The sequence below is a fragment of the Mus pahari genome, chromosome 14 (genome assembly GCF_900095145.1).
Source record: "Mus pahari chromosome 14, PAHARI_EIJ_v1.1, whole genome shotgun sequence".
Taxonomy (NCBI): Eukaryota; Metazoa; Chordata; class Mammalia; order Rodentia; family Muridae; genus Mus; species Mus pahari.
In genome coordinates this window covers 88,875,735-88,897,044 of record NC_034603.1, presented here as the reverse complement: position 1 = coordinate 88,897,044, position 21,310 = coordinate 88,875,735, and positions in this window count along the sequence as shown.

The following is a 21,310-nucleotide window of genomic DNA, read 5'->3' as shown; positions in this document are numbered from 1 at the left end:
AAAAGCATAATTATAAAAGTTTTGGAAGAAAACACTAAATGAAGTCTTTGCCCTCTCAGGAGGGCAGGCAAAAGGCAAGTTCCAAAGCCTATAGGAAACAACTGACTGATTTGGCTTTATAAAAAAAAAAAAGTACTTCTGTGTGGAAAAAAAATAACACCATTAGAAAGGTAAATTGGCAACATCAGCAATGTAAACAAAGTCTTGATACTCATTGTACACAGAGAGCTCCCACAAATCAACAGAAAAAAGCAGACTCCCAACAGAAACAGTGAAGGATAAACATGCAGGGCATTAGAATGGATAGGAAAAAATATAAGACTTCCCTATTCATCATAACTTTCAAAACTTGAAAAATATTTAAGGACAAAAGGCTGAGATGGATACAAATGGCTGTGGAGAAGCAAGTTGGCACCTCCTTGGGATCTGGAGATCACACCAGCGCTATAGAATGACACCTGTGCAGAGGCTGTGTGACATGAAGACCCGAAAAGCACTTTCCTATCCAGAGGAAACGGGGCCTTGGGGGATTTAGGTGAGGAGGGTATTGGTAGTATATGATACAGGGGTGGCCATCTGGACTGCAGGTCCTTGTCTGACTGCCCCAGGAGATGTAGACAGAGTTTGGTGAGGCGACCTTCCCTAAACTTCAAGGAGTCCTGTCAGCCTAGTGGAGACCCATGCTGACCAGTTCAAAATAGGAGATGGTGACTGGGCCTGGGATGTTGTGTGGCTGCAGCACTCTTCAAGAAGCAGTCGCCCACACCCAATCCAACTCACTTCTACCGTTTCAGGATCTCCCACCACATCCATTCCAGGCTAGACCCCCCACACCCAAGACTTTCTTCCCCTTGGGGGTCACCCTTCCTGTACAACAGTGTCATCTCTCCTTTTCTTTTCTGCACCCAGTGAGCTGAGGGTGGCGGTGTATGTAACACATTGGAATGAGTAGGGGTAGTTTCTGCCTTTTGGAGAGTTCTTGCCTCTAATTTTTTCCAACATAATATTTTCATTGATTCTTTGGGAATTCTACATAATACACTCCAATCACCTTTCTCAGTCCTTCCCTCACCTTTGTTACCACCTCCCCAGGGAAAAAATTATATATATATATATATATATATATATATATATATATATATACATACACATACATATACATATATGCGTGCATACATATATACACTGGGGCATGGCCAAACTCTCAGTGACCTGTCTCCAAATGAAACTGTGTCTTTTCCCCCAACCCAACCCCGTTGGAAGTCATTTGATACCCTAGTATCCTATCACAGTTTTTAAGAGTTCTCTCTGATGGCTTCCTATCTAGGCTGTTACTGTTGGGGCTGGAGGGTGGGGGCTATAGAGGTGTGGCTTCTCACAGAAGTCTTCTTTGTTCATCTTTCTCTCAACTGTGTGTCTGAAGTCATAGATATCATTGAGAAAGTAGTTTTGTCCTCTTTACGAATAGTGGGAGCATAGATTAAGGGCTTCCACACAGTTTCTGGCATCAGCACAGACTTTGAGCAGAGCTCCCAGTTACAGTAGGACCACGGACTAGATAAGACACCTCCATTTGAAGCTGGAATCACAGATATCAACATGGCTTCTGGCTACAGCATAAACCATAGACATCTGTGGGACATTCAATGTCAACACTGGCAATGGACATCAATGCAGACCCACTGCAAAGGACCACAAGCCCAAACTTGGCCCTTACAAGCCCAAACATCACCATGGACCCAGGTGGCATGGCAGGCTACCCACATTCATGCCCCACCCCCAACATCAACATGGCTTCAGGCTGCAGCATAGATCACAGACACTCCTGTAGCTTTCGGTGGTAGCATGCGCCATTGACATCAACATAGACCCAGACATGGCCCCTCAGTAGCAGCCCAGACCAGGACACCACTATCATCTCAGGTCAATGGCAATGCAGGCCACTTACATCAGTATAGGGCAGCATGACCTATGGACATGAACATGGATTCAGGCCATGGCACAACCCACGAACATCCGCATGTATTCAGGTAACAACATGATTCTCAGACATCAACCCAGACCTAGTCTATATTAGGGCCACTGACACCCACACATGAGCAGCCCTTAGTATCACAGGATACAGGGGTGCTTCAGGGAGGTCTAATCTAGAAAATGGATGGTTTATCTCAGGTGACCCAGTGTCCAGGCTGCTTGTTTGGGGCCTGGGTCTGTGTCTGTTTAAGCTCCAAGCTCACCAGTTCAGCCTCTCTACAGAATATGCTCCACTCCACTCCTCCATCACCCATTCTTTCCTCACTACGATGCAGCCAGGTAATGTGTATACCTAGCCCAGCTGGCTTCTGGCTTCTGCCAGGGCGGGTACCTGCCCTAATTTTGTTTGTGACATGAATCAGTAATTTGATACAGATGTCTGTGAAAAATCACAGCTAGATACATGGGGTGGATGGTGGTTGGCCACAAAGGGCTCCCGTCTTAAGAACCAGGAGTGAGGTCTGAAGGGTCTGTCCCTGGGGAACAACCTGGATCATTCCAGGCTCTCAGGGACTACATGCTGGAGCCAACATCTGTGCTGTGGCATCTCAATAGGAGAAGGAAGGAGTGGTCTGGGGACAAGTCTCACTCACAGTAAAGCTATCTCCCAGCTGCTGTGGCATCTCAATAGGAGAAGGAAGGAGTGGTCTGGGGACAAGTCTCACTCACAGTAAAGCTATCTCCCAGCTTGGGGCCACTGCCCTTCCTCACTAGACCACCAGTTACTGCAAACTTCCACTGCCAAGGAGGAGCCTGGGCTTACCTGATTGCACCATGACATTGGATCACCCTCCTCTCCCTCCCCAGTTCCCACCTGAACTTAGAGCATTCCTGGAAGTCTCCTCACGTAGATCTGTATTCCTCAGAGCACCTGCCTACCACAACTACCGGCAGTTGCAGGCCAAGGCTTGGGCACAGAGGACCAAGGATCGCATAGAAGCCTTGGCAATGAGCCCACCAGTGGAAGCTGTACCCTCCTGGGCCAAGTCTTCACTTACCCTGTTCTGTTTTCTTACAAAGCATTCTGTTCTTTCACACTCCTCAAACAAGACATGATTTACTGACATGTGTTTGCTTGTTCTCTGCAGAGTTCCCAGTAGTGAACAGCAAGGGTGTCCAGCTCTACCACCTCAGAGCTGAACAGCATAAGGCACTCCCTCACTGGAGTGTCCTAAGAGAAGCCAGCCCCTGAGTCCCAGAGTGTCCAAAGCAGATAGGGTCCAAGCCTAGCCTCAAATTGAAAGCCTGAAAGTTAAACTCCTACTTGGTGAATGTCGACAGAGCGCATGTCTCACCCCAAACCAAGGCCCAGGGAGACCTCTCTTCCCCAGCTGAGAGAATGTCTACCAAGAACCACCACAAACTGGGGTCATTCCCAAAAGACACAGCCCTAGTTTCCTACAGGGGCCAAGGCTGAGGGGATAGACTAAGAGAGCTAGGAAGGCCCCAAGAGGAGGCTGGAGTGCACACTAGGCCACACTGCCTGAAATGGGAGTTTGCTAGGAGAGAGGCATGGGTGTCAGGTCCCTGATTCTGTTGCTAGGCATCTATCAGTACGAGAGCCTCCATCCTGAATCCTCACAGACCCAGGTCGCTGCTCTTTATGAGGAGTTTACTAGCATCCTTACCCTGAACCAAGTCTCTGTGTGGTATGGCCAGCTCACACCCACAGTGCTGAATTCCAACAAATATAATTCCCAACTGCTTCCAAATCTCTCCACATTTCCACATGGAGAACCTCTCAGATTCTCTGTCCCGGATTATACTACTTCCTGCCCCATGGGACAAGGTGAAGCAGCAGTTCCTCTTAGCCATGACACATTGAACAAGAAAAACTCAGCAGGGCTAATAGCTGACCTACCTCTTCCTCCTTAAGTGGCCTGAATATGCTACCTGGCTCCTGAGGCTTGGTGAACAACACTTAAAATAGTTGTTCAAATACCCAGACAGCTTACTCTGGAACTGTGTGTCTCCATATAGCCATAGCCCTGGTAGCAGGTCCTCTTCTAACTCAAAGACTCAAAGAAATGACTCCTGGAAAGACTATATCTGGACCTTGGCCCAGTCCCCAGCCATAGAACTCCCAGGCCAGTGGTTAGAGCTCCTGACACATCCAAGCCTCTCCCAAAGGATGTGCTATACTAGTAGCTCAGAGCTCAGAGGCATGTAGGCCCACTAGCTCTGTGTTCCTGGCAGTCATTAACAGTAGTGGTCAGTAGATAGTGACACTACAAAAAAAGGACCAAGAGTGTATGGTCCTTATGAGACATTAGAGCCTCCCCAGTGAGCCCTTCACTCTTTAACATGGGCACATGAATTCATCTGGTCAGTTATAGGACTTTGCCTCTGTGCATAATATAAGTCTGTTGGGGTCACTATAAGGACATTCATTCACTGTTCTTAGAGGGTGCTTCTACACACACACACACACACACACACACACACACACCAACTCTGCAAGGGCCTGAGAAAAAGTGATTGTTATGATCTTACTGATGGACACCATAAAGTCACACCATGTGACAGATTTCACATAAGTTTATGGGGAAGGGGGTATACAGAGGCTGCCTCTGGGCCAGGATGGGGGTAAAAAGAGGGAAGAGGAGGGACTGGCCTTTTATAAGAAGAGGATGTGGCATACGTGCAGGGGGAGGTTAAGTGACAGTGGGAATGTGTCCCATCTTGGCAGCTAATGATAATGTATCCTTTTGTCGCTAGGTCCCTGGGGCAGACGGTGGAGATGCTTGGTTGCTAACAATTGTGTAGGCCAAAAGTTGTGTGAGGGACAGACAAGGCTGACCTTTGCTCTTACATTACTCTGATCGAGGGTCTACCTAGCCTTGAAGAACTGACAAAACATAAGGTCAGAAGATTACCTGCTGTAACCTAAAGAGACACTGCGAATGTTCAGTATCTTTCTCCTGGGACCAGAACCTTAGTACCTGGGGCTCCAGACTCCCACCATGTAGAGAAGACAGTCCTGGGAAGGGTTTCGTATCTCCCCAAACAGGCGGTGGGGTCGAGTTCTGACCTTAGCCAAACCTGCTTGACACATAAGAAGTCTTGTGGTTTTCACTTCAGGATACCCACATAAGTTAAAGTGGGAATCTGAGTATGTGAGAAACAGCATCCCCAGATACTCATGGGAGGCTCTTCTTCTGGCCTTCTGTCCTATCTGCTCCCGTACAGCAATAGAAGGGATCCACCAGGCACAGTGTACTGCATTCCTCTGCCCCACTTCTGGGATTTCTCTCTGAAGCTGTTTAAGAAGAACATATGTGCATATGCAAGCATGCACCTGTGTACTAACCATGCATGACTCCTAGCTTCTTACTCCATACTCAGCTGCAGAACCAGTGCTGATATGAGAGAGAGAGAGAGAGAGAGAGAGAGAGAGAGAGAGAGAGAGAGAGAGAATATGAATGAATATATGAATATGCTATGAAATAGGTTCCACTTTGCAGGCTGATAGAGTGATCACAGAATACTGGCCTTCACCCCCAACAGCAAAGCATGTTAGGCTCTATCTAGATGCCGAATGCCAAGACCAGGTCAGGATCTGAGCGTCACAAAAGAATCCTAACATAACTTGATCAGTGGGTGGTTAAGGATGGAGACAGATGTATGAAGTTATACAGATGAGGGGCATGAGATTATATCACCTGGGGATCTGCCATCATGTCTCCAGCACTGGCTCTACTCCTGAGAGGTACTCAGTGGACCAGATCTACCGGCAACACTCCACACAGAGGCCAGTACTAAGCAAGCTAGGGAAAGCTGTTAAAGGAGAGGCATTTGAGTCAAAATCGTCTGACATGGTCCTAGGTATGGATACTAACTGCATCTTATCCATAGCTGTTCAACTATTTATAGATAGGACCAAGGCAGAGTAGTTGCTGCCCAATGCCCTACAGGTAGTGATTCCTTGTCGATCTGCACTCAAACCAAGGTACCAAGTCTGGCACCTTCTTTTTCAGTAAAGCCACTAATTCTGGTATGACTGTAGAATTCACATCCATCATTAGTGTTGAGAGGAATATGCCATCATGCCACCAAGCTCACATCTTTTCTTGGGGTCTGTCAATAGAACCAGACTTTCTTTTCTGAGGTTAGGTTTTCAGAGTGGACAAGTGTGTCTGGCCCTTTATCCAAAGTCTCCATTGAATCTATGGCATGAAGCCATTCTCCCCAAGTTACCCAGGTAGATGCCTTGAAAGGTCTTTGGCTTCAGACTCATCCCACTGATCCCCAAGTACTTATCCATTGGCACTGTCCACAGAGAGGCAGGCCCTAAATCAGGAACACGAGGACAGGCCTTACCCAGGAATGAGGTTAGTGCAAGAGCTTATGATCTACAAGTGTCACTCTCACTATGTGGCTGTGTCCTAATTTATCTACTGTTCCCACTAGGGTGACCTTTGGTCTTATGGGTGGGCCCCCCTCTAGCATCTTGGTCCTTCCTCTTCTGAGCCTCTAACATTATCTTGGGTGTGGACAGTGAAACCAGAGTTTCCTCCTTTGACTCACATAGCTCTAGTTCACCATCTGCAGAATGGCCTCCATTGAAGGTTGCCATTTGAGTTGCTTGTATGGCTCACGGATTGTAGTTGATGGGAGGACAGGAAATGATGAGCTCAGCCTTTGACAGGGAGGCTGTGGTTATAGAATACAGATGGTCAGTGAGCAATACTGTGGGGTTGAGGGTGAACAACTCCTTGAGTTGTTCATAGATGGGCAGGAGAGAAGGAATCATGCACAACAGGACAGATGGACTTTAGAAAGTCAGGAAGACAGACATGTGTGTCGATATCCTGTAAAAACCAGAGAACTGCTGAGGAGTGAATGAAAACATGGGATTTGTCCTACTAATATTAGCCATATGACTGCGAACACATATCCAGACCCCAGTTTCCCGATTTTCAGAGTGATCTATTTATACAGTGCTATAGTAAACACAAAACAACCGTCTTTAGGTGATCTACAGTCACTTAAGAGGCCAAAGCTTATTCTCATTATTCCCCATCCATATACTGCACATCACTGGGCAAAGGCACTGCTCCACAGGGTACCCCAGTCAGGATAGGGGGCCATATATAGAGAAGAGCAGCTCTGAAGCTCAGTACCCAGCACCTAGGAGTCTATCAGCAAGACTGGACCATAGCTTTGGTGGAAGAGTGCTTGAGGAGGCCAGGGAAAGAGAGGACCCAGAGCAGAGGCGATGCAGCGTCTAGATGGTCCTTCTAGATCAGGGTAAGGTGACCTGCAGTGTCCGAGTTTCATATTTTCATCATTGTAGGGAAAATGGGACTCCAATCTGGCTTCAACTTGATTAAAAATAATAAAGTAAAATGCTACACTTATATGTCTGGCCTATTGGAGATGTGAAGTGAGATTTAAGTTTGCTTTGATGTGTGCTCAGGGAACCAGTAAGAAGTGAAGCAGCTCACTCTAACACTCTACAAAGGTAGACAGAAGAGGAAGCAGGGAAGCGCTGAGCATGTAACCGAAAGCAATCTGAGTGCAGAGAAGTATCAAGCTGAAAGCCAATACAGCTCGCCTCGGGGAACCCATCGATGCCTATATGTCTCAGTCCCTGCATAATCTTGGGAACAGCTGAACCGTACCAACAAACAGGTGGGACCCTACTGCTTAGCTTGAGCCAAAGTGTATAGCATCCATCATCAGCTTTGCAAGCAGCTTCCAGTGCTGTGAGCAAAACAATCCCAACCTTATTTTCCACAAGCACCAACAGATGTTTAAAATTGGGGAGGAACCTCTAGACTAAAACATTTCTCAGGCAGGGCCTCTGGAATAGCTCCAGGGAGCTGCACGCCCATAGCTTGTGCTGTTGTTCTAAGCCGCCCTTCACACATCAGGAATGTCAAACAGAGCTGACCTCAGCACCCTGAGAGCCCCACTCCAAACAGAGCCCTGGGCTGTGCTCTCTAGCAGCAGGCAGACTCTGGGGTGTTTGTCTAATTTAAAACAAGCTAGTTGGATGGTGTATTACTTCTCCAACCAAATACCACTGACACTGCGTATGCCACCACCTCTATTACTCCTGAACCGCATGCATCCCTCAAGCCTGCCCAGCACACTAGGCAAGTGGAAACGAGACAATTGTTTCTCATTTCACTGAGAAATTAGAAGGAATCGAAAAAAGATTTCCGTGTTTTTCCTCCAGGCATCTCCTGATCCCTAGCCAACCCTGTGAACACACCCAGACTAGAACTTCCCTAACTCAGGAGCTGGACAGTAATCCTGCCCCCAAGATGGGTCCCTCCACAACAGTCATGACTCAATGGGCTCACCATATAAAGCCTGCAGGCTTGGTCACTGCCTGTCTCTGCCCTTTACTAGGAACAGTCAAGAAGATAGTATTGTCATCTTCACATATCCTACACTTTTCTTAATCCTTTCCCCAAGACATTATCTTTTCCATTTTACACACACACACACACACACACACACACACACACACACATTTTTTGCCAAGCTCATAAGTGGCCTACCAGTTGCCATCTGGGCATCAAATCTTAGTGTTCTTTCAGCTTATCAGCGACATCCCACACAGGGTATCATGCCCTATGGAAAATGAGTTCTTCCTTAACTTCATTTCCAGGCCTATTCTTTAGCTGTTCTTGTCACCATGATCCTGTATTATTTTCTTACTTCTGCTAAAACAAGCCATTGAAAAGTTAGTGACTTCAAACAACTTTCAAGAAACTGTATGCAATCTCATGGTTTTGAATAATAGAACTCCAAAAACAGCTTCTCTGGGCAAAAATCAGGATTTAGCAAGATCACCCTCCTCCTAAAAAGATCCAAGTGAAATCTTAATTCTGGACTTTCCCAGCTGCCCGCGCTTCATGGTCCCTCCCTCCCTTTACAAGCCAACCTCATCCCTCCGACCTCTGCTTCTGTCCTTACATCCTCTCTGGTGCCAATAGTATTGTTCCCCTTTTAAAAGATGTTGTAACTCTTTCAGAACCATCTTATCTTTTCTCGTTTGCATCTGCAAAACCGCTTTTGACATCTAACACAGCCTAGTGACAGCTTTGGGGATTAGGGTGTCGGTTTCTTTGGAGATAATTGTTATGCTGATCACAACCTGGCCTCCAAAATTTTATACGTAAAATTCATTCACATAATTCCAGCATCTATAGAAATCTAACCCACTAATATTAAGTCAAAGTTTACAAAAGTCTCAATATAAACCAGTTTTAAACTCCCAAACTTCAGCAGTCTGGAGCACAGGCCTATAATCCCCACACTTGGAATTTTGAGATCAAGGTCAGCCTAGGCTACATAATCAACAAGTAAACTATGAAGTGTATAAATTACTACAGAAATATACTAAGTCTCATCATCTCAGTCAGGAGTAATTGAGGTTCTAGGTATAGTCTATCCAGATGTACAATATTCTCCATTCATGAGCCTGTGAGGGACAGTTGCTTGCTCCAGTATGACAATGTGGCAGACACATGTCAACCTTCCCATCTAGAAACAGGAAAATAAGAGAAAAGAGACACCCATGAGTGGCCTCTTGTGAGGCTATGCCAGTGCCTGGCCAACACAGAAGCAGATGCTCACAGTCAGCTGTTGAATAGAACACAGGGCCCCCAATGAAGGAGCTAGAGAAAGTACCCAAGGAGCTGAAGGGGTATGCAACCCTGTAGGTGGAACAACAATATGAACTAACCAGCAGCCCCAGAGCTCGGGTCTCTAGCTGCATATGTAGCAGAAGATGGCCTAATCGGCCATCATTGGGAAGAGAGGCCCCTTGGTCTTGCAAACTTTATATGACCCAGCACAGGGGAATGCCATGGCCAAGAAGTGGGAGTGGATGGGTAGGGGAGCAGGGGCAAGAAGAGGGTATAGGGGGCCCTGAGGATAGCATTTGAAATGTAAATAAAGAAAATATCTAAATAAAAAAAAAGGAACTATCTGAAAAAAAAATTAAGCCACAAAAAAAAAAAAAAGAAACAATCAAAAAAAAAAATAAACCCAAAAAAAAAAAAAAAGACACCCATGAGAGTCTAGATGCATCAGGTGTTTGAGCATTCCCATATTATTTTCCTTCATGGCTAGACACAGAAATTTGGACTCCTTACTCTCCAAGCAGGTCCTCTTGTCTCCCTAGTTCCAACAAGTCTCCAATATCCCCACCCAACATACTCAGGTCCAATTCCCAGTACCCACATGGCAGCTCACAACTGTCTGTAACTCCAGTTCCATGGGATCTGACACCTTCACATGCAGGCAAAACACCAATGCACATAAAATAAAAAACAAACAAAAAGGCATACACTCTTCCAGCTGTAAGGAAAGGTCAGAACTTTGGGGTTCCTTGATCAGAACAGAAAAGAGGTCTGTTTCATTGATACTGGATGGTGGAACATTCCAACTGTCTCTGTAAAGAGGGTTAGGGTGGGCCAAGCATGTGGACACTGGGCCCTGAGGGCCTGCTTCTCTGAGGATAAGCACACCAAATGAGGCAAATTCTATTTTTGCTACTTTTTTCTAACAGTCCCTTATTGTCAGTTTGTTCAGGCCTCACCACTACTTCTCCAGCTCCCATCTTTTGCTTATGGTCTGTCTCAGAGCCGTGCATGGGTGCTGGCAGCAGGCTGGATTCTGCCAGAGTCAAATTAACTAGACACTAAACCCGAGTTGAATTTATCTAATTGTTAAATGGGTATCAAAGACCTACCACATGAGCTTTCCTAGTAAACATTATACCACACAAATAACCACAAACTGACTAAAAACTACAGAAACATATTCTCTAATAGTCCAAGGAGGGCAAAGGGGCAATACCAAGGTAGGAAGGCTCTTTCCTGTCTCTCCCAGCTTCTGATGGCTCCAAATGTCCCTTGGCTAGTGTTCGCCCAATGTAATCCTATCAGATGAGACAATACATACAAGGAGCCATGCAGGATGTTCAGTCCTCTGCCTTCCCAGATGTAGTGTGGGTTTTGGCCAAGAGGTGGTACCTATCAATCCTATAACTAGCTCTTGTCTGGACAAGATGATCTTCACTTCAGCTGCAATTCAAAGCAAGCTAATGAGAGGCTGTAGGTATTAGGGTATGTAAGGAGTAGCCCAGCTGGCCTTGGCTGGAGATCTGTCCTCTCTACAAGAGGGAGCAGGATGCTTATCCTGTTTTTACCTTGCCTTAATCCTTCAGCCACTCCATAGCAGAAGATTGTTTTCCTCCCATCCTCAGTACCACAGATGGCCACGAAACCTGGTATAAACATTGGAATGTGGTCAACAGAACAAGGAGTTGTGTTCTGAGCAAAGGTTTCAGAGGCAAAACACATCCTGCTAACCCTCTTGCAGTTTCTGTCTGGAACGTGCCCTATCATGCTTCTACATCTTCCACAGGATCTTAGAAAGAGGGATGAGGAGTGACTCTAGTATGAGATGTTGCGGCAGAAGCAGAAATTCAGAGAAGTCCTAAACCAGTGGGCTCAGCAGGGCAGTTAGTATATAGCACGGTTGTAGCAATAGCTGACTAGAAGAGAATCTGGGGCCCAAAGCAGGGAAACGGCAATTTGTGTTATGCAATTTTTGTTTTGTCTTAAATCACAAAAGTGCCTCCAATAACCTAGAAAACAGGAAATGTACCTAATGTAGCCCTGGCTTTGCAAAGAGCTTTCCAAACAAAACATCACCAGAATGAATTGGTTGTTTCTACAGTGCTCAGTAACATACCTTGAAGGGGAAAAAGTTAATCCACAAAAGAATAAGCAAATTGGCAAAAGAACTGAGAGAAAATATAGGAGTCCCCAAAGTGCAGCTTTTGTGAAACAAAAAACTGTGATTGTTTCTTCAGCTGATAATTGAGGAATATGCAATCAAGGACCTTCAACTAGAAAAGGCTTCCAGAATGTAAGAGAGCATCAGGGATGTTTCTGCAATATTGCCAGAGTCAATTCAAGGGCAGAGAGACAGAGAAAGGCAGAGGGGCAGACAGACAGACAGACACAATTCTCAAAGAGCAAGGTCAGGGAGTGAACACTTTGCAATCATAGGGATTTCTGCTTTGAGGGGCTTATCTCAGTGTTTTCAGTAGCTGGAACAGCCCAGGGCAGCAGCTTTGTCTGCCATCCTGTTATGAAGGAAGGGAGTGTGACTGACACAGACAATAACAAAAGTGAGCCAAGAAAGAACAGAACACCCAAGAGGCTAAATCATGGCTGATGACACCACTACCCTGCCCTGAGCTAACCTTCATGGTATCTGAGCCTCTGCCAACATGCGTTTGATTTCAGACCAAACCAGCCAGGTCACCCCAAATCAGGATTGGCTCTGGTCCTGGGCCCAAACCCTTACCCTTGTCAGGACCCTGCCAAAAACCTGCCAGTGCAGATGTTTGTGAGGCCGCTCCAGTGAACCAGGGTTACCCTGGGAAGGGAGGTGCTTTTGGAAGTTGTAGTCACTGCGTTTGGTGCACAGAACATGACAGCAAGGAGGAGAAGGTCTGGGATTTAGGGCCAGACTTGGTCCAAATCCTAGCTGTTTTGTCATAATCATGTGGCTCTGAGCAAACTGTTTATGCTCTTTGAGTCTCAACATCCATTTGTGTGAATCAAAACTACCACCACCACCAACTGTGGAATGTGATAGAAAAAGTGAAAGATACTCATCGTTGGGCAGGCTGCCTGTGATGATCAGTGGTAGTTGTCAACTTGGCAGAATCTAGAATCATCTGGGAGATGGGACTCTGGGTGTGCCCATGGAGGAATTATATTGATTATATTAATTCATTTGGGGAGATTCATCTCAGCTGTGGGTGGGGCCATTCCCTGGGGAAGACATTTGGACTGTATAAAATGGAAAATGGAAACCAAATGTGCATTCATTGCTCTCTTATGACTGTAAACATAACTTGCCATCTTCAAGATCCTCTTCATTGATGTTCCTGCTGTGATACCTTGAACTGTGATCTAAAGTAAGCCCTTTATCTCTTCAGTTGCTCTTGTCAGGGCATCATGGCAACAGGAAAAATTTAAAAGACAACAATAGTATGTTCCTTAAACATCTCATGAATGGAGTCAGTACAAGATGAGGAGACCTATGACCCTGACAGCATTATAAAGGGCCTGAAGCCAGTGCCCACAGAGTCTGTGCCCATAAATGTATGTTAGGCATGGATGAAAAAAAAATGTCATCAACATTTCTGGCCAGAACCATACAAGATCCAAACATGGCCTTGGTGTCATAGGATTCAATTCATCATCTTAGGAAAATAAAAAGGCAATGAAAAGCCGGCAGTCCCAGGAGTGACTAAAAGAGAAAGCAAAGCCCCAACAACCAAGCCATGGGGACAGAAGCAGAGGGGAGCCAGTGCCTGGGAAGGTGCTGGAGGGTACCACTTGGACTGCCTCCAGAAGCGAACAGCAGCATTACATCTGTGAGAAGAAACCCAAACACAGCTGTTCTTGAGCATCAAACGTTGCATAGCCTCTACCATGGTACGCTTCTGCTGGACAACAAAAAACAAGGTTGGTTTGATGTCAGTAACATTTTTCATATTTTTAGCCTGCGCAGCTTCTCTCAGCTCTGCTTCTCATAGCTGATACAGAAGACAACTCTGAGCCACTCTTCTGAATTGTCACAAATTCAAAGGAGAGTAAGACTGGGGTCAGAACGATTTCTCCCTCTTTCCTGCCTTCATTGTCACTTTCTCAAACATTGCAAGGACTTTTCGGACCTTGGACTTTCTTGGAGACCCAGAAACTGGAGCCTTCAACACAGAGGTCTGTCTGGCCCTGACTTGAGGAACTTTCATTATTTCTTTCTTTGGATGGAGCCAGACTTCAAAGAGACCACCTGTCGAGATGCTCCCTGCTCCAAGGTCATTTCACCTGAGGACCCAAGCTATCCTCCAAGGCTTTCTAGCATGCTCCACAAATTTACTCAGGGTGAACTTATCCCTTCCAAACTGACTAGAACCTACAGGCTCTGTGAATTCCAGCCTGATGTCATTTTTGCCATCAGCAATAATGCTGGTCAGGACCATCATCCTCCCTTGGAAACCTTAAGCTCTTTATGCAGTGCTGTTCCGGGCGGCCATGTCCTGTCTAGTTCTTTGTACCCATACTGTCTCTAGCAGCTTCCCACCAGACATCACAGCTCCTCTGGCAGGGACCCTGGTCTTACTGCTGTTTTAATTTGAATTTCACTGATAACACCATGGTTGATGAACCACATGCACACTGCCTATTTTTCTCAGTTACACATCTTTCCCTTGAAGATGCTCTTTTTATATATAGAGAAGGAATGACTTGTATATCCTAAACATTAAACTGATGAGGCTTAGAGGTTGGAAATATCCTTCCCTATGTGCCATGTATAAAGTTGTGAAAGGGCTTCCACACCATTTTCGTAGTCACAGTGAATAAACAAAGTAAATGCCTTCGCTAGGCCCCACCCAATTTTCAGAAAAATAAACTTGGGTTCAGAGATACTGCTTCCCTGGACATTTCTGGACAGAGGTGAGAATCAAACTCAGGACACACATTCCGACTTGTGGAATTTGTGCTATGATGGTACTCTCTTCAAGACTAAACTATTGAAACCTTGATAAATGGTGGTGCCCTGAGTTCACACATATTAAATCTGAATTTAGGATTTTGAAGGGAAGGTGATTCTGTTTTATTAAAATTTGCCTTATAAGGTAAAATTCAGAGGGGAAATATTTTAAGATTTTGCTCAATCTCATGTAATCATTTATACCAAGAGTCTCTCTTTTTTTCCATTCTATTACTACAGCCTGAACTGCTTGCCCAGAACACCTGAGGTCACCTTATGGCCTATGCCACAGTACACACCCCTCCTATATCTTCACCTGCATATGTGAGTAAAATCTCACAGTCAAAGCCAGCTACCCTAGTTTCTCTGAATCATGGATCTTAAAGGCACAGTCACACCACCACCACATACCGTGAACATCACCTGAGACCAACCATGAGTGCACAGAGGTTATGTAAGACACTTAGATTGCTCTGAAAATAGTTAGAATAACAACAAAAGTAAAGAGCCTTCAAAGACAGAAAGAGCCTCTCTAAGAGAGAGTGGGGAGAACATCAACCTCTCCTATCACATGATACATTTAAGGAACTAAATAAAAATGAGGACAACGATACTTGAGAGACATACCTCTTTCAGCATTTCTACTTGTGTTATTTGTGTACCCTTGCAACGGACTGCTTAGAAGACCTACTCAGGGAACCCTAAAACAGCACAAAGATCTCAACTCTAGAGCTTCCTACCAAAGAGGAGAAAGGCCTTCAAGGGACAGTATCTCTGCCCAATGGACTTCTCTATCTACCACATCAGTTGGAAGCATGATCTAGGGCAGAGGAGGTGAGAACAGGAGTCTAGGGATTCCACTTCCCTCACTGTGTCTATAAACAGGCTGCAAACAGCATCTGTAACACAGGCACCCAAACCACACTCTCAGCCTTGTTATGAGAGCCTCTAGCGTGCTGTTGGGGGTGAAAGGTCACAAGTATCTAGCTTGAGCTGCAGTCAGTGATGCCTTCTGTACTCTATTTCCCGCTAGAGGAACATCTCCTTTTATCCCTAGGCCTGGCATAGTACATATAATCATCGCAGAAATAAACAACCTAAAAAGCACCAACCAAAGCCCCTCCCAAATCTCCACTGAGATGGACAGGTACAAGACTGCCTAAAATCTGCTCCCTAGTCAGTCCCCAGGCCTATTGACAGAGTTATCCCTACCCTGTCTCTAGCTGTAACTATAACTATGAAATCTACACTTTATAAGCTAGCTACCAAGACCAAGTCTGCCCAGAAGATTGGCTTATTATGAAAGAAATGAACGGCGTCTTCCAGACACCCAAGGCATACCTATGTTGTTTGTTGCAGCTTTGTTCCTGCATGCGCACATCTGGTTCTGGGAGCCCAACCCCATCTCACACAAGTATGTCACCCTGCATAGTGTGCATTACCCAAACAGTATAGGACACACAAACTGACCCAGAACACACCACCTGTACAGTGTTTGCCACTCTGCATAAGGCTCAAATAGGTCCTGGTGCAAGGAGGGTGTGGGCTAGAGCCACTCAAAAGAACATTGGTATGGCACTACTCAACTCTGACCCTCTAATAAAGTGGAGTGTAGATATAAACCACATGGCAATTTTCAAGAGTCCAAATATGTCTCAAACATCCCAGATGCAGCTCTGAAACTAGCTGTGCCAGGAACTTCCACTTCTGTGCACAAACCTTGCCCTGGTCATGTCAGAAAGGGCCAGGAAAAAAATGGAAGAATGGGCATATACCCAGAAGATGTTCCAACTTGTAATAAGGACACATGCTCCACTATGTTCGTAGCAGCCTTATTTATATAATAGCCAGAATCTGGAAAGAACCCAGAAGTCCCTCAACAGAGAAATGGATACAGAAAATGTGGTACATTTACACAATGGAGTACTACTCAGCAATTAAAGACAATGAATTCACGAAATTCTTAGGCAAGTGGATGTATCTGTAGGATATCATCCTGAGTGAGGTAACCCAGTCACAAAAGAACACACATGATATGCTCTCACTGATAAGTGGATATTAGCCCAGGAACTTATAATATCCAAGATACAATTTGCAAAACACATGAAACTCAAGAAGAAGGAAGACCAAAGTGTGGATACTTCGCTCCTTCTTAGAATGGGGAACAAAATACCCATGGAAGGAGTTACAGAGACAAAGTTTGGAGCTGAGACGGAAGGAAGGACTATCCAGAGACTGCCCCACCCAGGGATCCATCCCATATACAACCACCAAACCCAGACACTATTGCATATGCCAGAAAGATTTTGCTGACAGGACCCTGATATAGCTCTCTTGTGAGGCTATGCTAGTGCCTGGCAAATACAGAAGTGGATGCTCACAATCATCTATTGGATGGAACACAGGGCCCCTAATGAAGGAGCTAGAGAAAGTACCCAAGGAGCTAAAGGGGTCTGTAACCCTGTAGGAGGAACAACAATATGAACTAACCAGTACCCCCCAGAGCTCTGTCTCTAGTTGCATATGTAGCAGAGGATGGCCTAGTCGGCCATCAATGGGAGGAGAGGCCCTTGGTCTTGTGAAGATCACATGCCCCAGTACAGGGGAATGCCAGGGCCAGGAAGTGGGAGTGGGTGGGTTGGGGAACAGGGCAGGAAGAGGGTATAGGGGGCCTTGAGGATAGCATTTGAAATGTAAATGAAGAAAATAGCTAATAAAAAAAGGGAAAAAAAAAGATGTAAGAGACTCCTGTCTTAGCAGACACATGTCCACTCATAACAATATCAACTGAACCACTGATAAATGCTCATAATTTACCAAGCTCTGCAAGGTGGATATCTGGGGCTATGAACCAATGTGTGTGGTTTCTGGAGAGGGCTGCCTTCCTAGCTGATAGGCAGTGCCATTTCACAGAATCCTAACTTGGTCAAGGAAGCTACGGAATGCTCTGAAGCTTCTTCACAAGGACACTAATTCCACTTGTGAGGCCCTAACCTTACCATCAGAAGCTCTGGGATTCGACATGCTTTGCTTTGCTATTGGGAATGCCCTGCAAACGGCAGCTGTGAAGGACGAGTATCTGCTTCTGTGGTTAATTTCTGATGTCCAAGTGCCCGTGAAACCCATTTTCCTGAAGCTACACTCCTATAGCTGGCTTTCAGAGCCTTACCTATCTCTGACAGATCTTGCTGCTTCCTTCCCACATCATAAACATCACATCTAGACAGACCCTGCCCTGCATGGTACATAGAAAGAAAATGGTTTTCTGGGGCTGAGGAACACCACAACACTGATGGACACAAGTACCTGAGAGCCTATAGAGAATATAAAAGGTAGAAAGTTAACTGAAGAGGATTTAAACCTATGCAGCCATAGAGATGTCATCATCAATGCCAGGGTTAGACTTTTTAGTCATGTAGCTATTTTAGGGTCACCAATACTCCTGCAAATACACCCCTACCCATGCTCCTATAAAAACAAATAGATGCATTGATTAACTCAGTTTGGATTGTAGTTTGTGGTCTATAATTGATGTCCTATATGGGGTGAGGAGCCCTGTGTTCACATATATCTAGGAAAAAAATAACACAGAGAAAGGAAGCTAGAAACCACCCCTTAAAACTGCCCTATTAGTGTAGAATTCTATCTTCAAAGAAGACCTAATACCAATGCTTCTCAAACTACCCCACAAAATAGAAGCAGAAGGAATACTACCTAAATCATTCTATGAAGCCACAGTTATGCCTATACCTAAGCCACACAAAGACTCAACAGAGGAAGAGAATTTCAGACCAATTTCACTTATGAATATCAGTGCAAAAACATTCAATAAAATTCTCACAAACTGAATCCAAGAACACATCAAAACCACCATTCACCACTATCAAGTAGGCTTCAACCCAGAGATGCAGGGATGGTTCAATATAAGGAAACCCATCAATGTAATCCACTATATAAACAAACTAAAAAAAAAAAAAATCACATAATCATCTCATTAGATGCTGAAAAAGCCTTAGACAAGATACAACACCCTTTTGTGTTAAAAGTCTTAGAAAGATCACAAATTCAAGGCCCATACCTAAACATAATAAAGGCAATATACAGCAAACCAACAGCAACATCAAACTGAGAAAAACTTGAAGCAATCCCACAAAAATCAGGGACTAGACCAGGACGTCTACTCTCTCACCCTATTTATTTAATATAGCACTCAAAGTTCAAGTTAGAGCAATAAAACAACAAAAGGAGGCCAAAGGGATACAACTTGGAAAGGAAGAAGTCAAGGTATCATATATGCAGATGATATGATAGTATACATAGGCGACCCCAAAAATTCTACCAGAGAACTCCCACACCTGATAAACAACTTCAGCAAAGTGGCTCAATATAAAATTAACTCAAACAAATCAGTAGCCTTTTTCTAGACAAAGAACAAACAGGCTGAGAAAGAAATTAAGGAAACAACACCCTTCACAATAGTCACAAATAATATAAAGTATCTTGGCATAATCAAAAAATGTGGTACAGAGCTAAATAAAGAATTCTCTACTGAGGAATCTCAAATTGCTGAGAAGCAACTAAAGAAATGTTCAACATCCTTAGTCATCAGGGAAATGCAAATCAAAACGACCCTGAGATTCAACCTTACACCAATTAAAATGGCTAAGAGCAAAAACTCAGGTGACAGCAGATGCTGGCAAGGATGTGGAGAAAGAGGAACACTCTTTCTTTGCTGGTGGAATTGCAAGCTGGTACAACCCCTCTGGAAATCAGTCTGGCAGTTCCTCAGAAAATTGGAAATAGTTCTACTTGAGGACCCAGCTATACCACTCCTATACCCAGAAGATGCTCCACTATGTTCATAGCAGCCTTATTTATAACAGCCAGAAGCTGGAAACATCCAAGATGTCCCTCGACGGAAGAATGGATACAGAAAATGTAGTACACTTACACAATGGAATTACTACTCAGCTATAAAAAATGACAACCTCATGAACTTTGTAGACAAATGGATGGAACTAGAAATATCATCCTGACTGAGATAAACCTGATCCCAAAAGACATACATGGTATGTACTCACTGATAAGTGGATATTAGCCCAAAAGCTCAGAATACCCACAACTCAAAGACCATATGAAGCTTAAGAAGAAGGAAGGCTAAAGTGTGGATGCTTCAAACCCACTTAGGAGAGGGAGCGAAATAATCACAAGAGGCAGAGGGAAGAAGAACCTGGGTGGAAGAGGGGAGGGGAGGGAAAAGGGGAGAACAGGACCAGGTATGAGAAGAGACAGAAGAGAAGTCTAGAGGGTCAGAAGAATGAAATAAGTAGCAGAGAGGGTAGAGAACTTGGAGGACCACTAGAAAGTCCCAGACATGAAGGATGTAAGAGCACCCAGGACCCAGTGGGGATGACATTAGCTGAAACACCCAACAGCAGGGAGATAGAACCTGCAGAGACAGCCTCCAGTAGATAGACATGGCCCCCAGTGGAGAGATGGGGCCATCCATCTCAAAATTTTTAACCACGAATTATTCCAGTCTAAAGGAAACATAGGGACAAAAAAACAAGCATAGACTGAAGGCCATCCAGAAATCACCTCACCATTTGACTCATTCCATCTGCAGACACCAAACCTGGACACTATTGCTGATGCCAAGATGTGCTTGCTGACAGGAGCCTAGCTAGGATGGCTGTCCTCTTGAGAGGCTCTGCCAGCACCTAAGACAGGTGCAGATACACGCAGCCAACCATTGGATTGAACATGGGGATCTCAATGGAAGAGTTAGGGGAAGAGCTGAAGGAGCTAAAGGGGATTGCAACCCCATCAGAAGAACAACAGTATCAATTAACCAGACCTCTTAGAGCTCCCAGGGACTAAACCACGAACCAAAGAGTATACATGGGCTGGTTCATGGTTCCCACTACATATGTAGCAGAGGACTGCCTCATCTGGCATCAGTGTGAGGGGAGGCGCTTGGTCCTGTGAAGGTTTGATGCTCCAGAGAAGGGGGATGCTAGAGGGGTGAGGCAGGAGTGAGTTGGTGGGTGAATACCCTCTTAGAGGCAAAGGGGAGGAGGATGGGGTAAGAGGTCCATGGAGGGGAAGCCAGGAAGGGGAATAACATTTGAAATGTAAACAAATAATATGATTAATAAATACATTTTAGAAAGGAAAAAAAACCCTGCCTATTCTGCCTTCAAGATAGCTAGGTGGATAACGGCACCTGCTGTGAAGCCTGACGACCCTAGTTCAATCCCAGGGATCTACAGTGGAGGAGTTTTCTGATCTCCATATGCACACCTCGGAATGTGCACACTCACGCATGCACATGCCAAAACAATTATTTTATTTTATTCTTTAATTTTTTTTTTACAGTTCAGACTTAATCCCCCCCTCCCAGTCCACCCTCCAATTGTTCCACATCCCACACCTTTTCCCCTGCCACCCCCTTGTTTCAAAGAGACACCTACTCCCCACCCTACCCCACCAGACCTCCCACTCCCTGGGGCCCGAAGTCTCTCAAGGGCTGGCTGTATCTTCCGAGTCCAGACCCAGAAGCCCTCTGCTGTACGTGTGTTGGGGGCCTCCTATCAGCTGGTGTGTGCTGCCTGGTTGGTGGCTCAGTGTCTGAGAGATCCCAGGGGTCCTGGTTGAGATGTTCTTCCTATGGGGTCGCCATCCTCTTCAGCTTCTTCTAGCTTTTTTTCTAATTCAACCACTGGGGTCACCA